Genomic DNA, 14,615 nt, shown 5'->3' with positions numbered 1-14,615 from the left:
GAGAGGAACAGAACTTATTTTCAATATTCTAAATGTTTGTGGGCTGTTTGAGGGACTGATTTCTGTTTTACCTAACTTGGAGCTATCAGCAGCATAGCTTGGATGTCAGGCTGGTAAATGCTGTAGAAGGTAGTGACACATGCAATAGCATGGGAATGTGGCAGAAGGACTGCAGATCCATGGATACCTGGGGCAAGAGATTACATGAAAAGGAATACAATAGAATGTCTAAGATCCTGAGAAGATACTGGAATGAAATTCTTTAGGAGATTGAGAAATTTAATATCAGCCATGTATATGGGGAGAACTTTTTAAAGCATACATACAAACAGGCCCAGGCAGTATGCATACGAAGATCCTGAGAAGATACTGGAATGAAATTCTTTAGGAGATTGAGAAATTTAATATCAGCCACGTATATGGGGAGAACTTTTTAAAGCATACATACAAACAGGCCCAGGCAGTATGCATACATGAAAAGACTGAGAAGACCTTTAACCTTAACCCCAGGCTGACCCTAAAGTTCATAACACACTCTTCTAATTAGCAAACTTCTTCTCTGCCAGTCTGAAAAGTTTTCAAGAAAGATCACAGGCATAAAAAGAAACAGGAAAACATGTCACACACAAAGAAACTAAATAAATCTTCACAAATCATCCCAGAAGAAACTTAGACATTGGAATTGCTAGACAAAGACTTTAAAACAACCATCTTAAATATGCTCAAAGAGCGAAAGGAAAAATAGACAAAGAACTAAAGGATTCAGGAAAATGATATATTAACAAAATGTGATTGTCAACAGAAATACAGAAATTATATGTACATATATAAAACCCCCAAAATTCTGGAGCTTAAAAATGTAATAACTGAACTGAAAAATTCAGTAGAGGGGTTCAACAGCAGACTCAGACAGAAGATAAAAACTAGGGAACCTGATGACTGTTTGAAATGATCAAGTCTGAGGAGCAAAAAGAACAATGAAGATATGTGAACAGAGTCTAGGAGACTTATGGGACATCATCAAGAGAACTAAGGTATGCATTAAGGGAGTTCCAGGAAGAGAAGAGAGAGAGAAGGGAAAGAGAAAGATTGAAGAAATAATGGCAGAAAACTTTCCAAATGTGAAGGAAGATATGGATCTACAAATCCAAAAACTCAAGGAAAGGAGGGACAAAATAAGCTATAAGAGAGAAATCAACAAAATGGCAAGGTAAGTCCTTCTGTATCATAATTTTTAAAAAATCTAACTGAATTAAACTCTGCAATCAAAAGATATAGAGAAGAGGTTTCTATTAATATTAGACAAAATCGACTTTAATCAAAAGCTGTTACAACAAAGGATGTTATATAATAAAAGGGTCAATTCACCAAGAAGATATAACAATTGTGAAAATATATACACCAAACATCAAGTCAAACATTGACTGAATTGAAGAGAGAAATAGACAATTCTACAATAATAGCAAGAGACTTCAACACCCACTTTAAATAATTGATAGAACAACCTGACAGAAGATAAATATGGAAATAGAGTACCTGAACAACTCTCTCGAGTAATTACGCATAACACATAAAAAGAACATGCCACACAACCACAGAAGAGAATACATTTTTCTCAAGTGCACATGGAAAATTCTCCAGGATAGATCATATCTTTGGCCACAAAATAGGTCTTAATAAATTTAAAGGATTAAAATCATACCAAGTATCTTTTGCAATCACAATGGAATGCAACTAGGTATCAACAGCAGAAGGAAAACTGGAGAACTTTTTTAAATGTGGAAGTTAAACTATAAACTCTTAAAGATACTGTTGGTCAATGAATGACTCAAAAGAAATTTGGAAATATATTGAGACAAATAAAATAGAAAACACAAAATTTATGGGATGCTGTGAAAGCAGTGCCATGAGGGAATGGTTATATGACTTTACAGTTCTTTCAACAATGGCATAGTTCCCCATTACATTGTTGCTGGGATTGAACATTTGACTTGCTTTGGCTTCTGGAATATTAGTGGATGTATATAAACATTTGCCTTAAGTGTTCTTGCGTGGTATGTCTTACGTCTGGTGCTCACACCAATCTCTATGAAAAAAACATGCCTTGGGAAATCAGATTTTGTAAGGGGATAAGCAGTCAGAAGAGGATAAGATACATGGAACATACCTAAACTAAAATTGCAGCCTGGAGCCTGAAACCCTAGCATAGACCAGCTGAATAATAGCTAACCTGCAGAGGGAGCAATATACCTGAGATTTATGGTGTTTTTAATGCAGCATTATTGTAGGAATAGTTAACAAATAATTAGAAAATCTGTAAGTTCAATATTTCTATTTCAACACGATAATTGTTTAATAGAATTTTTTAAAGGTTTTATTGAGGTAAAATTGGCATACAATAAATTAGACATAATTAAACTGTTAAATTCCATATGCCTGTGAAACCATTGCCACAATCAAGATGGTGAACCTATGCATCGAGTTTCCTATGCCATTTATAATCTTTTTCTCTTACTCCTCTCTGTTCCCTTTTCCCCTGGGAAAAACTAATTAATTTTCTGTCATTATCATTTATGTCTTATAGAATTTTATATGAGTGGAATAATGCTGTATGTATTTTTATGTAACAAATAAATAAAAGAAGCTTCTTTTGTTCAATATAATTATCTTGAAATTTATCCATGTTGTTTAGTGTAGCAGTAGTTCATTCCTTTTTACTGTTGAGTTATATACAATTTGTTAACCAGTTGATTGACGTTTGGGTTGTATCCAGTTTTGGGCTATTACAAATAAAGCTGCTATGAACAATTGTTTACAAGTCTTTGTTTAGACCCATGCTTTCAATTCTCTTGAGTATATGTTTAGGAGTGGAATGGCTGGATCTTACGGAAGATGTATGCTTAACTTTTTAAGAAAGTGCTGAGCTGTTTTACAAAGTAGCTGTACCATTTTGCATTCCCACGAGCAGTGGTAATGTTCAGTTTCTCATGCTCTCAAACACTTGGTATGGCCAACCTTTAAAATTTTAGACATTCTAATAGGTGTTCAGTTGTGGTAGCTTATTGTGGCTTTAATTTGCATTTCCCTAATAACTAATAATGTTGAGCATCTTTTCATATGATTACTAGCCTTCCATATATTTTATTTGGCAAAGTATCTGTTCAAATAATTTGACCATTTTTGTATTGGATTGTTTTCTTATTACTGAATTTTGAGAGTTCTTTATATATCTGGATACAAACCTTTTATAAGAGATATGACTTGTGAATATTTTCTCCCAGTCTATGGCTTGTCTTTTGATTCTTTTAAGTGTCTTCAATAGCAGAAGGTTTTAATTTTAATGAAGTTCAACTTATTGATTTGTTCTTTTACGAGTCATGCTTTCCATGTCATATCTTTTTTTTTTTTTTTTTTAAAGATAACCGGTAAGGGGATCTTAACCCTTGGCTTGGTGTTGTCAGCACCACGCTCAGCCAGTGAGCAAACCAGCCGTCCCTATATAGGATCTGAACCCTCGGCCTTAGTGTTACCAGCACCGTGCACCGCACTCTCCCGAGTGAGCCACGGGCCGGCCCTCCATGTCATATCTAAGGAATTTTTGTCTAACACAAAGTCACAAAATTTTCCCTTAAGTTTTCTTCTTGAAGTTTTTTAGTTTACAGTTTTGCATTTAGGTAATGGATACCATGAAGGTTAATTCTAGGTGTCAACTTGGTTAGATGAAGGAATGCTGAGAAACCTGGTAAAAGCTTTTTAGGTGTGTCCATGAGGATGTTTCCAGCAGAGATTAGTATGAGAGTTTGAGTGGACTGGGTGGGAAAGACCCACCTGTAATGTGGGTGGGAACCATCCAATCCACTGGGAGTCTGGAGAGAACAAAAGACAGAGGGAAAAGGTGAATCTCTCTATCCACTGGAGCTGGGATACACTCTTCTTTCCTGTCTGTGGACATCAGAGTTCAAGACTCTTCAGCTTTTGTGTTCCAGGACTTACACCAAGGACACTACCAGCTTCCCTGGTTTGAGGCCTTCACACTTGGACTGAGGCACACTACCAGCATCCAGTTTACAGACAGCCTATCACAGGACTTTTCTTGACAATGTGTGAGCTAATTCCCCTGATAAATCCCTCTCATATACTTATAACATATCCTATTGATTCTTTCTCTTTGGAGAACCCAAATACAGATATATTTTGAATTAAAAATTTTTTTACTGTGCAATGTATGTAATTAGAAAATATGCTTTGCATTATTTCTACTTTATAGATTTAACTGAAATTTTTAATATGAACATATGGTTATTTTTTTGACTGTTCCTTTTGGAATTTGAAAGTATACACAATCTCTGTTACTTTCATGAAACATCTGATATACATACTTATATTCCTTATTGATTTTCCTATGTCTTCTATTTCTTGGGTTAGGTTGTCTAACTAACCTGTCCTGAGTTCCAAGGGGTATGTCAATCTCAAGATGGGGCACAGAAGTATGTAAGGTGAGTCTGAGATATCTGGTTGTGACAGGTAATCAATATTTGCCCATAGATGGATTGAGTCGTATTAAGATGATACAAGAACTAGTTTAAAATTTCTCCTTTTTGTAATTTTCATAAAACTTGAATATCAAAAAGCATCATGAATATGTTTATTTACTATAACACACTGTATGGATAATAATTATGTTAATGATTCTCAAACAAAAAGATAATTTTTACTCTGGAAGTGAATGTTGTAACTGGTAATTAAAAGGAAAAGAATTGTGCATTTCCCCTACATTCGAAGGGAAAACTAACTGTTCCAAATTTATGAGGGGAAATTCCTCTTGCATAAAAATCTGAATTAATAAGTATGGAAATGTTTTAAATAGAAAAAAATCATTCTTTTGCAATGCCTTAAAAATATTGATTGAAGCAATGATTCTAAGTATATGATAAAAATTCCAAAGTATCAACCCACATATTATTTACTAATTTCAAAGGGATAATCTAGTGAGTATTGTATTATCAAGTCCTGTAATAGTTAGCATTATTAGGAATGAGACAGCACGATGCTATATGTTACCATATGTGATGTATACAGAGTACAGAGAAGGCCTCTGAATCCAGTCAAGCCTTCAATCTAAGTTCCTGTGGTCCAACACAGAGCATTTAGGGGTTCAAATTAAATTAAACCACAAGGAAACAGTCAGCTTAATTTAGGTTGTGGGACATTCTACAAAGCCTCTGACCTACACTCTTGAAAAATTCACTGCCATGAAAGAAATTAGAGAACCATCTTTTTAAAATTTTATAGAGACAAAGCAATCCATTTGTTGAATTTTTGTTTAAAAAAAACAACATGTAAAAAATGTTTTGGGTTTAACTGGGGAAACATGATTAGGAAAGAGAAAGCAGGTGATAACAGAGAATTAGTATTAATAATCAAAAGTGTGATAATTCATGGGAGGGTATTATGGAATGAATTGTGTCCCCCCAAATTCATATACTGAAAACTGAATGTGGCTGTATTTGGAGATAAGGCTTTAAAGAAAGTAATTAAGTTTAAATGAGGTCATAAGAGTGGGGCCCTAATCCAATAGGACTGGTGTCCTTTTAAGAAGAGGAAGAGATACCAGGAGAGTGTTTGCAGAGAGGAAAGGCCATGTGAGGACACAATGAGAAGGCAGCCATCTGCAAGCCAAGGACAGAGGCCTCAGGCGAAACCAAACCTGGTAACACCTTGACCTGAGGTTTCTAGTTTCCAGACTGTGAGAAAATATATTTCTGTTGTTTAAGCCACACAGTCTGTGGCATTTTGTTATGGCAGTCCTAGCAGACTAGTACAGAGGGCTATGACAATGATGTCTTTATTCATAGAAGAAGTAATATTTTTTTAATTTATTATTATTTTTTTACATTCTAAGATGCTGTTGCAGAGGAGGGGCAGACTAGTACAGAGGGCTATGACAATGATGTCTTTATTCATAGAAGAAGTAATATTTTTTAAATTTATTATTATTTTTTTACATTCTAAGATGCTGTTGCAGAGGAGGGGAGGAGGGGAGGGGGGAAGAAAACAGGGTGGGAGGAGTAAAAAGATGGGGGGCTTGGTTGAGGCCTGTGGCACCCCCCTCATTCCAGCAGGGGAGACCAGGCGGGTTCCAGCAGTGGCTTGGTGGTCATTGCTGGGCTGGTTGCACATGTTGGGGAAGCATGGATGAGGCCCTCACCCCCACCCCCACCCCGGCTCCAGAGCCTCGGATGCTATCTGTGACGGCTCAGTGGTTGTCACTGGGCTGGTTGTGGTAATTCCGGGGGCATTGCTGAGGCCCACAGCCCTCTCCCGTCCCTGGCTTGGAAGCCCACGGGGCTTCCAGTCCTTCTAGGTTTTATAGGTATTCTTTAGTGGTGTTAGACCTTAGACCTTTACTGGTTAATATCTGAACTTTGTTTCTGATCTGTGGGTTTTTTGCTTTTTCTTTCAGTTTTGTGTTGTTCACTATTCCCACCACTTAAACTCTGCACTGGAACTAATTTGTTGTCCTTTGCTCCCTCCAGTGGGGGAACTTCCTGTGGGAACAAGCACTTGAGTCCTGTGGTTGCACTAAATTGCTGCTTTGCTACTGATTCTCTGGGGAAGGCTTTTGTCCAGCTCAGGATTTAGTTGTTGACCTTGTAAGCACTTCCAGGTCTTATAAGGTCTGGTACACCTGAGTTGTATGGAAACTCTGGTCTGGGCCCGAGTCTTTACAGGAAACTGCATCCCTGCAGATCTATACTTTTGACCAGTCTCCACTGAGTGGGTCTGTGCTGATTGGAAGGCAGATGAACTGTCTTTGCTGTGCCCCAGTGTTCCCTCAGTTGGCCCATCTGCCCCCCCTACTCCAAACACTTCCCATTGGGTGGGCAGTGCACAGATCCCTTGCAATGACTCACCAGCCTCTGAGTGGCTCCTTTTTTCAGTTCTTTGTGGCCTCTCGCTCCTGTGTGCGTCCATGGGAACCCTGTTAGTGGTCTTGCTGGCCTGGGGGCCACTAAGGCCCTCTTCTCCCCTGAAGCCTCCAAGCAACTTCATATGAAAGGCACAGCAGTGGCTTTTGGCAGTTCTTGCTCTGTGTACTCACCAGAGCCAGACTTGAAGTGCTCAGGGCTCAAAATGGTTGGAGTGGTCCTTTCTTTCTCTCATTTTGGCTTCTCCTGCCTTCACGAACTCCATAGGTCTCTCCTCCTTTTCCCCTGAGCTCTAGCAGCCCCAGCTTGGCAGTCATTGCTTTTTAATAGTTGTATAATGGTTGATTGTGGGAGAAGGTGACACTTGGTACCTTCTATTCTGCCATCTTGATTGGAAGTCTACTCAAGTATCTTTTCTAACCACAATGGTATAAAAGTTTAGTTTTTCCAAACAGATGGAACATGGGTCTGATCCAGTCTTCGGATTCAGTAGCCAACTTGCAGGAAACAAAAAATGGAAGAACATGTTGGACCGCACCAAGTGCATCAATCAGCAAAACACAGACTATGGGAAACTCTGCAGGTTTAACAGCCCAAATTCTTCAACTTGAAATTTTCTCAATTTATCTTGAAATGTCTGTATTTAGCTCTCATTTTTGAAAGATCGTCTTGCTGGATATAGGATTCTTGGTTACCAGATTTTTTTCTTTCAGCACTCTGAATATTTCTTCCTGCTGCCTTCTAGTCTCCATTGTTTCTGATGAGAAGTCAAATGTTAATCTTATTGGGGTTCCCTTGTAATTGATCAGTTGTTTTTCTCCTGGTGCTTTCAAGATTTCTTCCTTGACTTTGCTTTCAGCATTTTTACTCTGATATGTTTGTGGACCTCTTACATTTGTTGAGCTTTCTGGCTGCATAAATTAGTATTTGTCAGTAAGTATGGGCAGATTGCAGCCCTTTTTCTTTGAATATTTTTTCTGCTCCTTTATTGCTGCTCATTCTACTATTCCCACTATGCATATAATGGTGTACTTTAACAGTGTTCCACATTTCTCTAAGGCTCTGTTCATTTTTCTTCCTTCTTTTTTTTCTTTCTTTCTTTTTTAAAATTTATTTTATTTATTGAATCAAAATCGATTATACATATTTTGGGGGTTGAACATTGAGGTATGTTAATCAAATCAATATTACTAGCACATATATTGTTACAAATTATACTTATTCTTTATGCTTCTTGTCCAATTTCTCCTCTTCCCCCTCCCCCTCCCACCTCTAATTACCCTAGATTTTTTCTCTCCTTCTGAAAGAATAATGGTTACTCTGTTGATTTGTTGGCTAGATGATCTGTCCAAAGCTGAGAAGTGTAATCAGTACCCCAATATTGTTGTAGAGCAGATGCTTCTTCTGTCACTCTGAAATGGGCTTTGTGGAGAGAGACATCCTCTTCTTTTCTTTATCTCTGCTGGTGACTCTCCTTGTGTGAATGCACTCCAGTGGTTGGCGGACCATCTGCATGGTCGTTGTGGTGTCTAGCTATTTTCATGGCAGCCATAGTTATTGTGGTGGCTGTGGGGGCCACCCACATGGAGGTGATGTTTTTGGCATGCTCCTTGGCATTGGCGGTGTGCCTGGTTGTGGGGTGTCTGGTCCCCTTCTCCATGCCTCTGGTTCATGGATGGGCCCCAAGGCACTGGCGCCATGTGCCTGGTTGTGGGGGGGGTCTGGTCCCTGGCTCCATGCCCTGGGTTCCCAGGCAGGTGCTGGCACGGCATGTTGGTTGTGGGAGAGGGATCTGGTCCCCTTCTCCATGCCTTGGGTCACCAGGCCACCCACATGGAGGTGATGTTTTTGGCATGCTCCTTGGCATTGGCGGTGTGCCTGGTTGCGGGGTGTCTGGTCCCCTTCTCCATGCCTCTGGTCCATGGATGGGCCCCAAGGCACTGGCGCCATGTGCCTGGTTGTGGGGGGGGTCTGGTCCCTGGCTCCATGCCCTGGGTTCCCAGGCCGGCCCTGAGGTGCTGGCACGGCATGTTGGTTGTGGGAGAGGGATCTGGTCCCCTTCTCCATGCCTTGGGTCACCGGGCTGGTCCCGTGGCGCTGGTGCAATTTGCCTGGATATGGGAGTGGGGTCCGGTCCCCAGCTCCAAGCCTCCAGTTCGTAGGGCAGACCCTAAGGTGATGGTGCTGTGCCTGGTCCAGAACTAGCTTTTTGTCCTTTGCTTACTTCTAACACTGGGGAACTTCCTGTGGGAATCTGTACTTGAGCTATGTGGTTGAGTTAAATGGCTGCTTTGCTGCTACTTCCCTAGGGAAGGCTTTTTGTGCAGCTCAGGGTTTAATGTTTGATCTTATAGGTACTTCTGGCTCTCCAGAGACCCAGTGGATCTGTGTTTTGTAGAATCTTTAATCTGTGCCTGAGTTTTTTCATCAAACTGCACCCCATGCAATTCTGCATTCCCAACCAGTCTCCTCTGACTGGTCCTGCACTGACTGGGGGACGGGTTGGCTGTTCTTGCTCTGTCCCAGTGTTCTGCCGTTGGGCCTGTCTCCCCCACCACCCGTGTGCCAAACACCTCGCATGGGAGGGGCCCTGTGCTGGTCCCTTGCGATGACTCACTGGCCTCTGAATGGCACCCTTTTTTCAGTTGTTCTGGCTCCTCGCTCCTGCATGGGTTCATGGGAACCCTATTAGTGTCCTGGGGGCTTTCAGGCCCTCTTCTCCCCTGCCACCTCCAAGTAACTCCATCTGAAGGGCACAGCTGCCACTTCTGCCAGCTCCCGCTCCATGTGTTCATCAGCTTGAGCCTTAAAGCAGCCGCGGCCTGAAATGCTCAGAGTAGTTTTTACTTTCTCTCCTCCTGGTTTCTCCCACCTTCGTGAACTCCGTAGGTCTCTCCTCCTCTTCCCCTGAGCTCCAGTGGCCCCAGCTTGGCTGATGTTACATTTTTATAGTTGTAAATTGGTTGATTTGTGGGAGAGAGTGACGCTGGGAACCGTCTAATCTGCCATCTTGACCGGAAGTTTTTCATTCTTTTTTCTGTGCTTCAGCTTGCATACACCCACTCACTATTGATCTATCTTCAAGTTTGCTAATTCTTTCTTCTGCTAATTCAAATCTCCTGTTAGACCCCTTTAGTGAAATTTTCATTTCAGTTTTTGCACTTGGCAACTCTACGGTTCCCATTTAGTTCTGTTTTATAATTTCTATCTTTATTTGTATTCTTTTTTTAAAATGTGGCCTTTTCATCATCCCTTCCTTTATTACTTTAATCATGTCCCCTTTAGGTCTTTGAATATATTTATAATGGCTCCTTTGGAATCTTTGTTAAATCTGAAATCTGGTCACTGTCACAGTTTCTTTTGCCTTTCCCCCAGCATATGGATCATATTTTCATGTTACTTTGCATGTCTTATAATTTTTCCATCGGAAAATGTACATTTTAAATAATGTATTTTAGCAATTCTCAGTACTGGCTTGTTATTTGCTGTTGGGACAATAGAATAGTTTGGTCAGGCTCCCTCACCTCGGGGCAGGTTGAGGCTGGTGCAGCATTCTTTGTAAGCAAGTGTGTGGGTGGAGTTAGTGAGCTTGCGCCATCACCTTGGCTGGCGTCTGCCTCAGGCACCTGCCCAACCGGCCATGCTTTCCAACCTACCTACAGCTTCTGAGGCCCTGTTTGCGAGTTACCTAGCTCATAGACCTGCATGTAAGGGGTCTTTTGACCCAGCCTGTCGTGTGAGGGGTCTGGTGACCCAGCCTGGCTTGTGAGGGGTCTGGGACTCAGACTGGCATGTGAAAGGTTTGTGACCCAGTCTGTGAATGGGCTTGAGGGGCTTGTGAGCTCCAGACCCAGCCTTAGCTCAACAGTTGGCAATGTCAGCAGGATTCCGACATTAGGCTTAGCACGACAATTGGCACAGCTGGTGCAGGATTACAGGCAGGTAAAAGAGCTCAACGTTTGCTTATTTGTTTAGTGGCCAGTTGAATTATTTTAGTGGTCTATTTCCCCCCTGCAGTTTAAAGCCTCTGATATTGCTCTTCAGTGAGACACAGCCTTAGGTTTGCCTGTAGTCACTCTGGAATGTCAGTGGTTTATTTATTTAGTTTTCTTTTTCTTTTTTTTTTTTTTTAGCATATTCATTATTACAAATCCTAGTCTTTCCCCATGCCTTCTACCTGACCTATTACTCCCCTCCCACTTTCCCTTCTATCTCTAGTATCCTTGGCTTTGTTCTCTCCTTCTGAAAGTTCAACATATTATTGTGGTCTTTCTTTCCTCTGTCTTTCTTTCCTTCTCTCGTTCATTCATTTATCTTTCTTTCCTTCTTTCTTAGCATCCAGTTATAAATGAGAACATCAGTATTTCTCTTTCTGTGTCTGGCTTATTTCACTTACTGACAGTTGTTTTGGCAGAACTCTTTTTGCTTCTCTCCCTGATCACACCAGATGTCAAGCTCCACTAATTGTCAGCTAAATGCTGTACTGTTTTCAACAATGCCCTGGGGCACTGTTCTGGATATGTCTCTGTCTTGTATTATCTTCTGCATCCACCAGCTGAGGAGCTTTAGAAGAGAATAATATTCTCAAGAAGAAAGATGAAAGCAGGGCCTGAAGTGTTTTATAGCTACTGAGGCCAATTAGGAGCAGAAATAGACAAAATGGACAAGGTGAGTTGAAAGGGAGAGATCCTAAAAAGAAAAAAAAAAAAAGCAGGGGGGAATAGAAGGGAAAGTTTGACCCTGGGAAAGTCATTTTTGGTTTTATGTTTTAAAACTTGGTCAAAAAAAATTCATTTGAGTTTTATAATAGAACATTCATTATATATTGCATCACTTTCTTTCTTACCTCAACATGGGAATTGCAGAGTGAGGAAAGGGGGAACAAGGGATATAGATCTACTAGCCTATTGTAGCTCCACACACTTATTCTTAGCTGGTGGGAAAAAGGGAGGAAGAGAAGGTGAAATACATGTTAAAACTGTTTACTGCATTCAAATGTTTGGTCTTATGTCTACAACCTCTCCTTTTTTTACTGTATTCTTTATACATTATATACATAGGTATGAAAAATATCAGCTTGTCTTTATCTATATCCCAGAATATAGTAACTGCCCATTTGATATGAACACTATGAAAAAAAGCTTGCATATTAAATATTTTTCTCATGGGAAGTTTTATTTCTGAAGAGCATTAAAAATCTATTGAGTCTTTATTTACACTTCCAGAAGTGTCATGCGTTGTCATCATGAAAAGTGCAACATAGGCGTTATAGTCACCCAGCAAATTCCTAGGAAAAAGTAAAATAGATAAGCATCCATTCATTCAACAAGGAAAGGGAAACTGGCCTACATAGACCGCCCAAAATAATAATAATAAATAGATAAATCCTGAATAATAAGTTCCTGGGGGTTAATCTGGCAGCAGTGATTCATATTGGCCTCAGTGCTGACATGGTTTATCCCAGCACATAGTTGAAACCTAGGAGGTAGAAGCTATTCCATTTCCTTTTACTAGAGACTCTGCAGGATGGTATCATTCTTTGCTTTGAGGAGTACTCAATTCCCAGATTACTGCAACAGCCATATTTCAAAGACAAACCAAAGTAAGCAGGATGAAGACAACAGAGAAGGGAAAAGATATGATGATCTCCCATCTTGTACTGTTCACAGAATTGTCTACCAAGGGATTCAGTTGAAAAGTCTGTCACCTCTTGGTGACTGCTGCTGGTTGATATGGCCCTGATAACTCTTGGGTTGTTAAAACACTGGCGTTCACGTGTCACTTTGATTCCTATTTGCCTATTTTAAAGGAGCAAAAATCCAGAACAAAGTTAGCTGGTGGGTTTTGTGGAGATCCATCACAACTGAAGTCTCCTAGTAGCCCCCTTTGCTCTCTCCCAAGCCTATCCTTATTTCCATTTTGAGGCACCGAGCCCATTTTTTCAGCTACTTCTGGTTTAAATACAGCTCTGTCTACCAAGTCTCTGTTCATCTGACTGTTGGAGCTAGAGGATAAGACCCCAGGGAAAAAAACCCCTTTTCTCTCTCCTCTCATTGGTGCCATTGTCAGAGCTACAAGTCTGACCCAGAGTGAAAGCATTTCATTCTACTTTCTTATTTCCCTGATTTTTCATGGCCCTTTTGAATCTTGCCATTCACTCTGTCCTGATTTTCTCAGTGCTAGGAACTGATGTATGTTGCTGAAGTCAAATAGCACTCATTTCAGACCAAGGATGTCAGAGGTTTAGGAAGCAAACAAATATGGACTTGAGGTACAGGGCAGACCAAGTGAGTGACAACTGTCTTTCCATCATGCCCATCTCAAATCATGAGGTACTTACGTGCTTTTACTATTGGATAGGGGACTGTGGTTCTCCTATGGAAAAATAGGGCAGAGAGTGGATGTTAGAAGGGTCTAGCAATGCCATGAGTAGAGCCCCAAAGATCTCCTTTAGCATGTTTCTTCATACCACTGCCAGAGGCCACATACTAAGCTAGGTATGCATATGACTCCTATTAATTTAAGTGAGACAAAGATTCTCAAACCCTGTGTTTGAGTAACTAATCCCTCAAGGTGTGGGAGCCAGTGAGCGGGAACCGGTCTGTATGTGGGATCCGAACCCTCGGGTGGGAGCGCTGCCGCGCTTCCCAAGCTGCGCACTATCCAGTGCGCCACCAGGCCGGCCCCCTATTTGCCTATTTTAAAGGAGCAAAAATCCAGAACAAAGTTAGCTGGTGGGTTTTGTGGAGATCCATCACAACTGAAGTCTCCTAGTAGCCCCCTTTGCTCTCTCCCAAGCCTGTCCGTATTTCCATTTTGAGGCACTGAGCCCATTTTTTCAGCTACTTCTGGTTTAAATACAGCTCTGTCTACCAAGTCTCTGTTCATCTGACTGTTGGAGCTAGAGGATAAGACCCCAGGGAAAAAAACCCCTTTTCTCTCTCCTCTCATTGGTGCCATTGTCAGAGCTACAAGTCTGACCCAGAGTGAAAGCATTTCATTCTACTTTCTTATTTCCCTGATTTTTCATGGCCCTTTTGAATCTTGCCATTCACTCTGTCCTGATTTTCTCAGTGCTAGGAACTGATGTATGTTGCTGAAGTCAAATAGCACTCATTTCAGACCAAGGATGTCAGAGGTTTAGGAAGCAAACAAATATGGACTTGAGGTACAGGGCAGACCAAGTGAGTGACAACTGTCTTTCCATCATGCCCATCTCAAATCATGAGGTACTTACGTGCTTTTACTATTGGATAGGGGACTGTGGTTCTCCTATGGAAAAATAGGGCAGAGAGTGGATGTTAGAAGGGTCTAGCAATGCCATGAGTAGAGCCCCAAAGATCTCCTTTAGCATGTTTCTTCATACCACTGCCAGAGGCCACATACTAAGCTAGGTATGCATATGACTCCTATTAATTTAAGTGAGACAAAGATTCTCAAACCCTGTGTTTGAGTAAGTAATCCCTCAAGGTGTGGGATATTTCTAAACCACTTTATTGAGATATTATTTATATACCATACAATTCAATAACTTTTAGTATATTCAGACTTATGCGTATAACCACCATTTTTAGAACATATTTATTATCCCCAAAAGAAATCTTACTCCCAGGGCCGGCCCGGTGGCGCACTGCTACAGGGCGCCGCTTGGGAAGCGTGGCAGGTGCTCCCGCCGAGGGTTCAGAT

At 40.9% G+C, this 14,615-nt stretch overlaps 1 long non-coding RNA gene across 1 annotated transcript in view; it reads left to right on the top strand.

Annotated features, from left to right (window-relative positions):
• LOC103595940 overlaps positions 1–14,615 on the top strand; it is a 58,210-nt gene that overhangs the window by 32,439 nt on the left and 11,156 nt on the right. The window contains exon 4 of the long non-coding RNA XR_551003.1: positions 4,426–4,496. This is a non-coding gene — a long non-coding RNA (uncharacterized LOC103595940). The remainder of the gene's footprint in view (positions 1–4,425; positions 4,497–14,615) is intronic.

The sequence above is a fragment of the Galeopterus variegatus genome, unplaced genomic scaffold (assembly GCF_000696425.1).
Source record: "Galeopterus variegatus unplaced genomic scaffold, G_variegatus-3.0.2 Scaffold1894, whole genome shotgun sequence".
Taxonomy (NCBI): Eukaryota; Metazoa; Chordata; class Mammalia; order Dermoptera; family Cynocephalidae; genus Galeopterus; species Galeopterus variegatus.
This window is presented reverse-complemented; position numbering and strand designations above follow the sequence as displayed.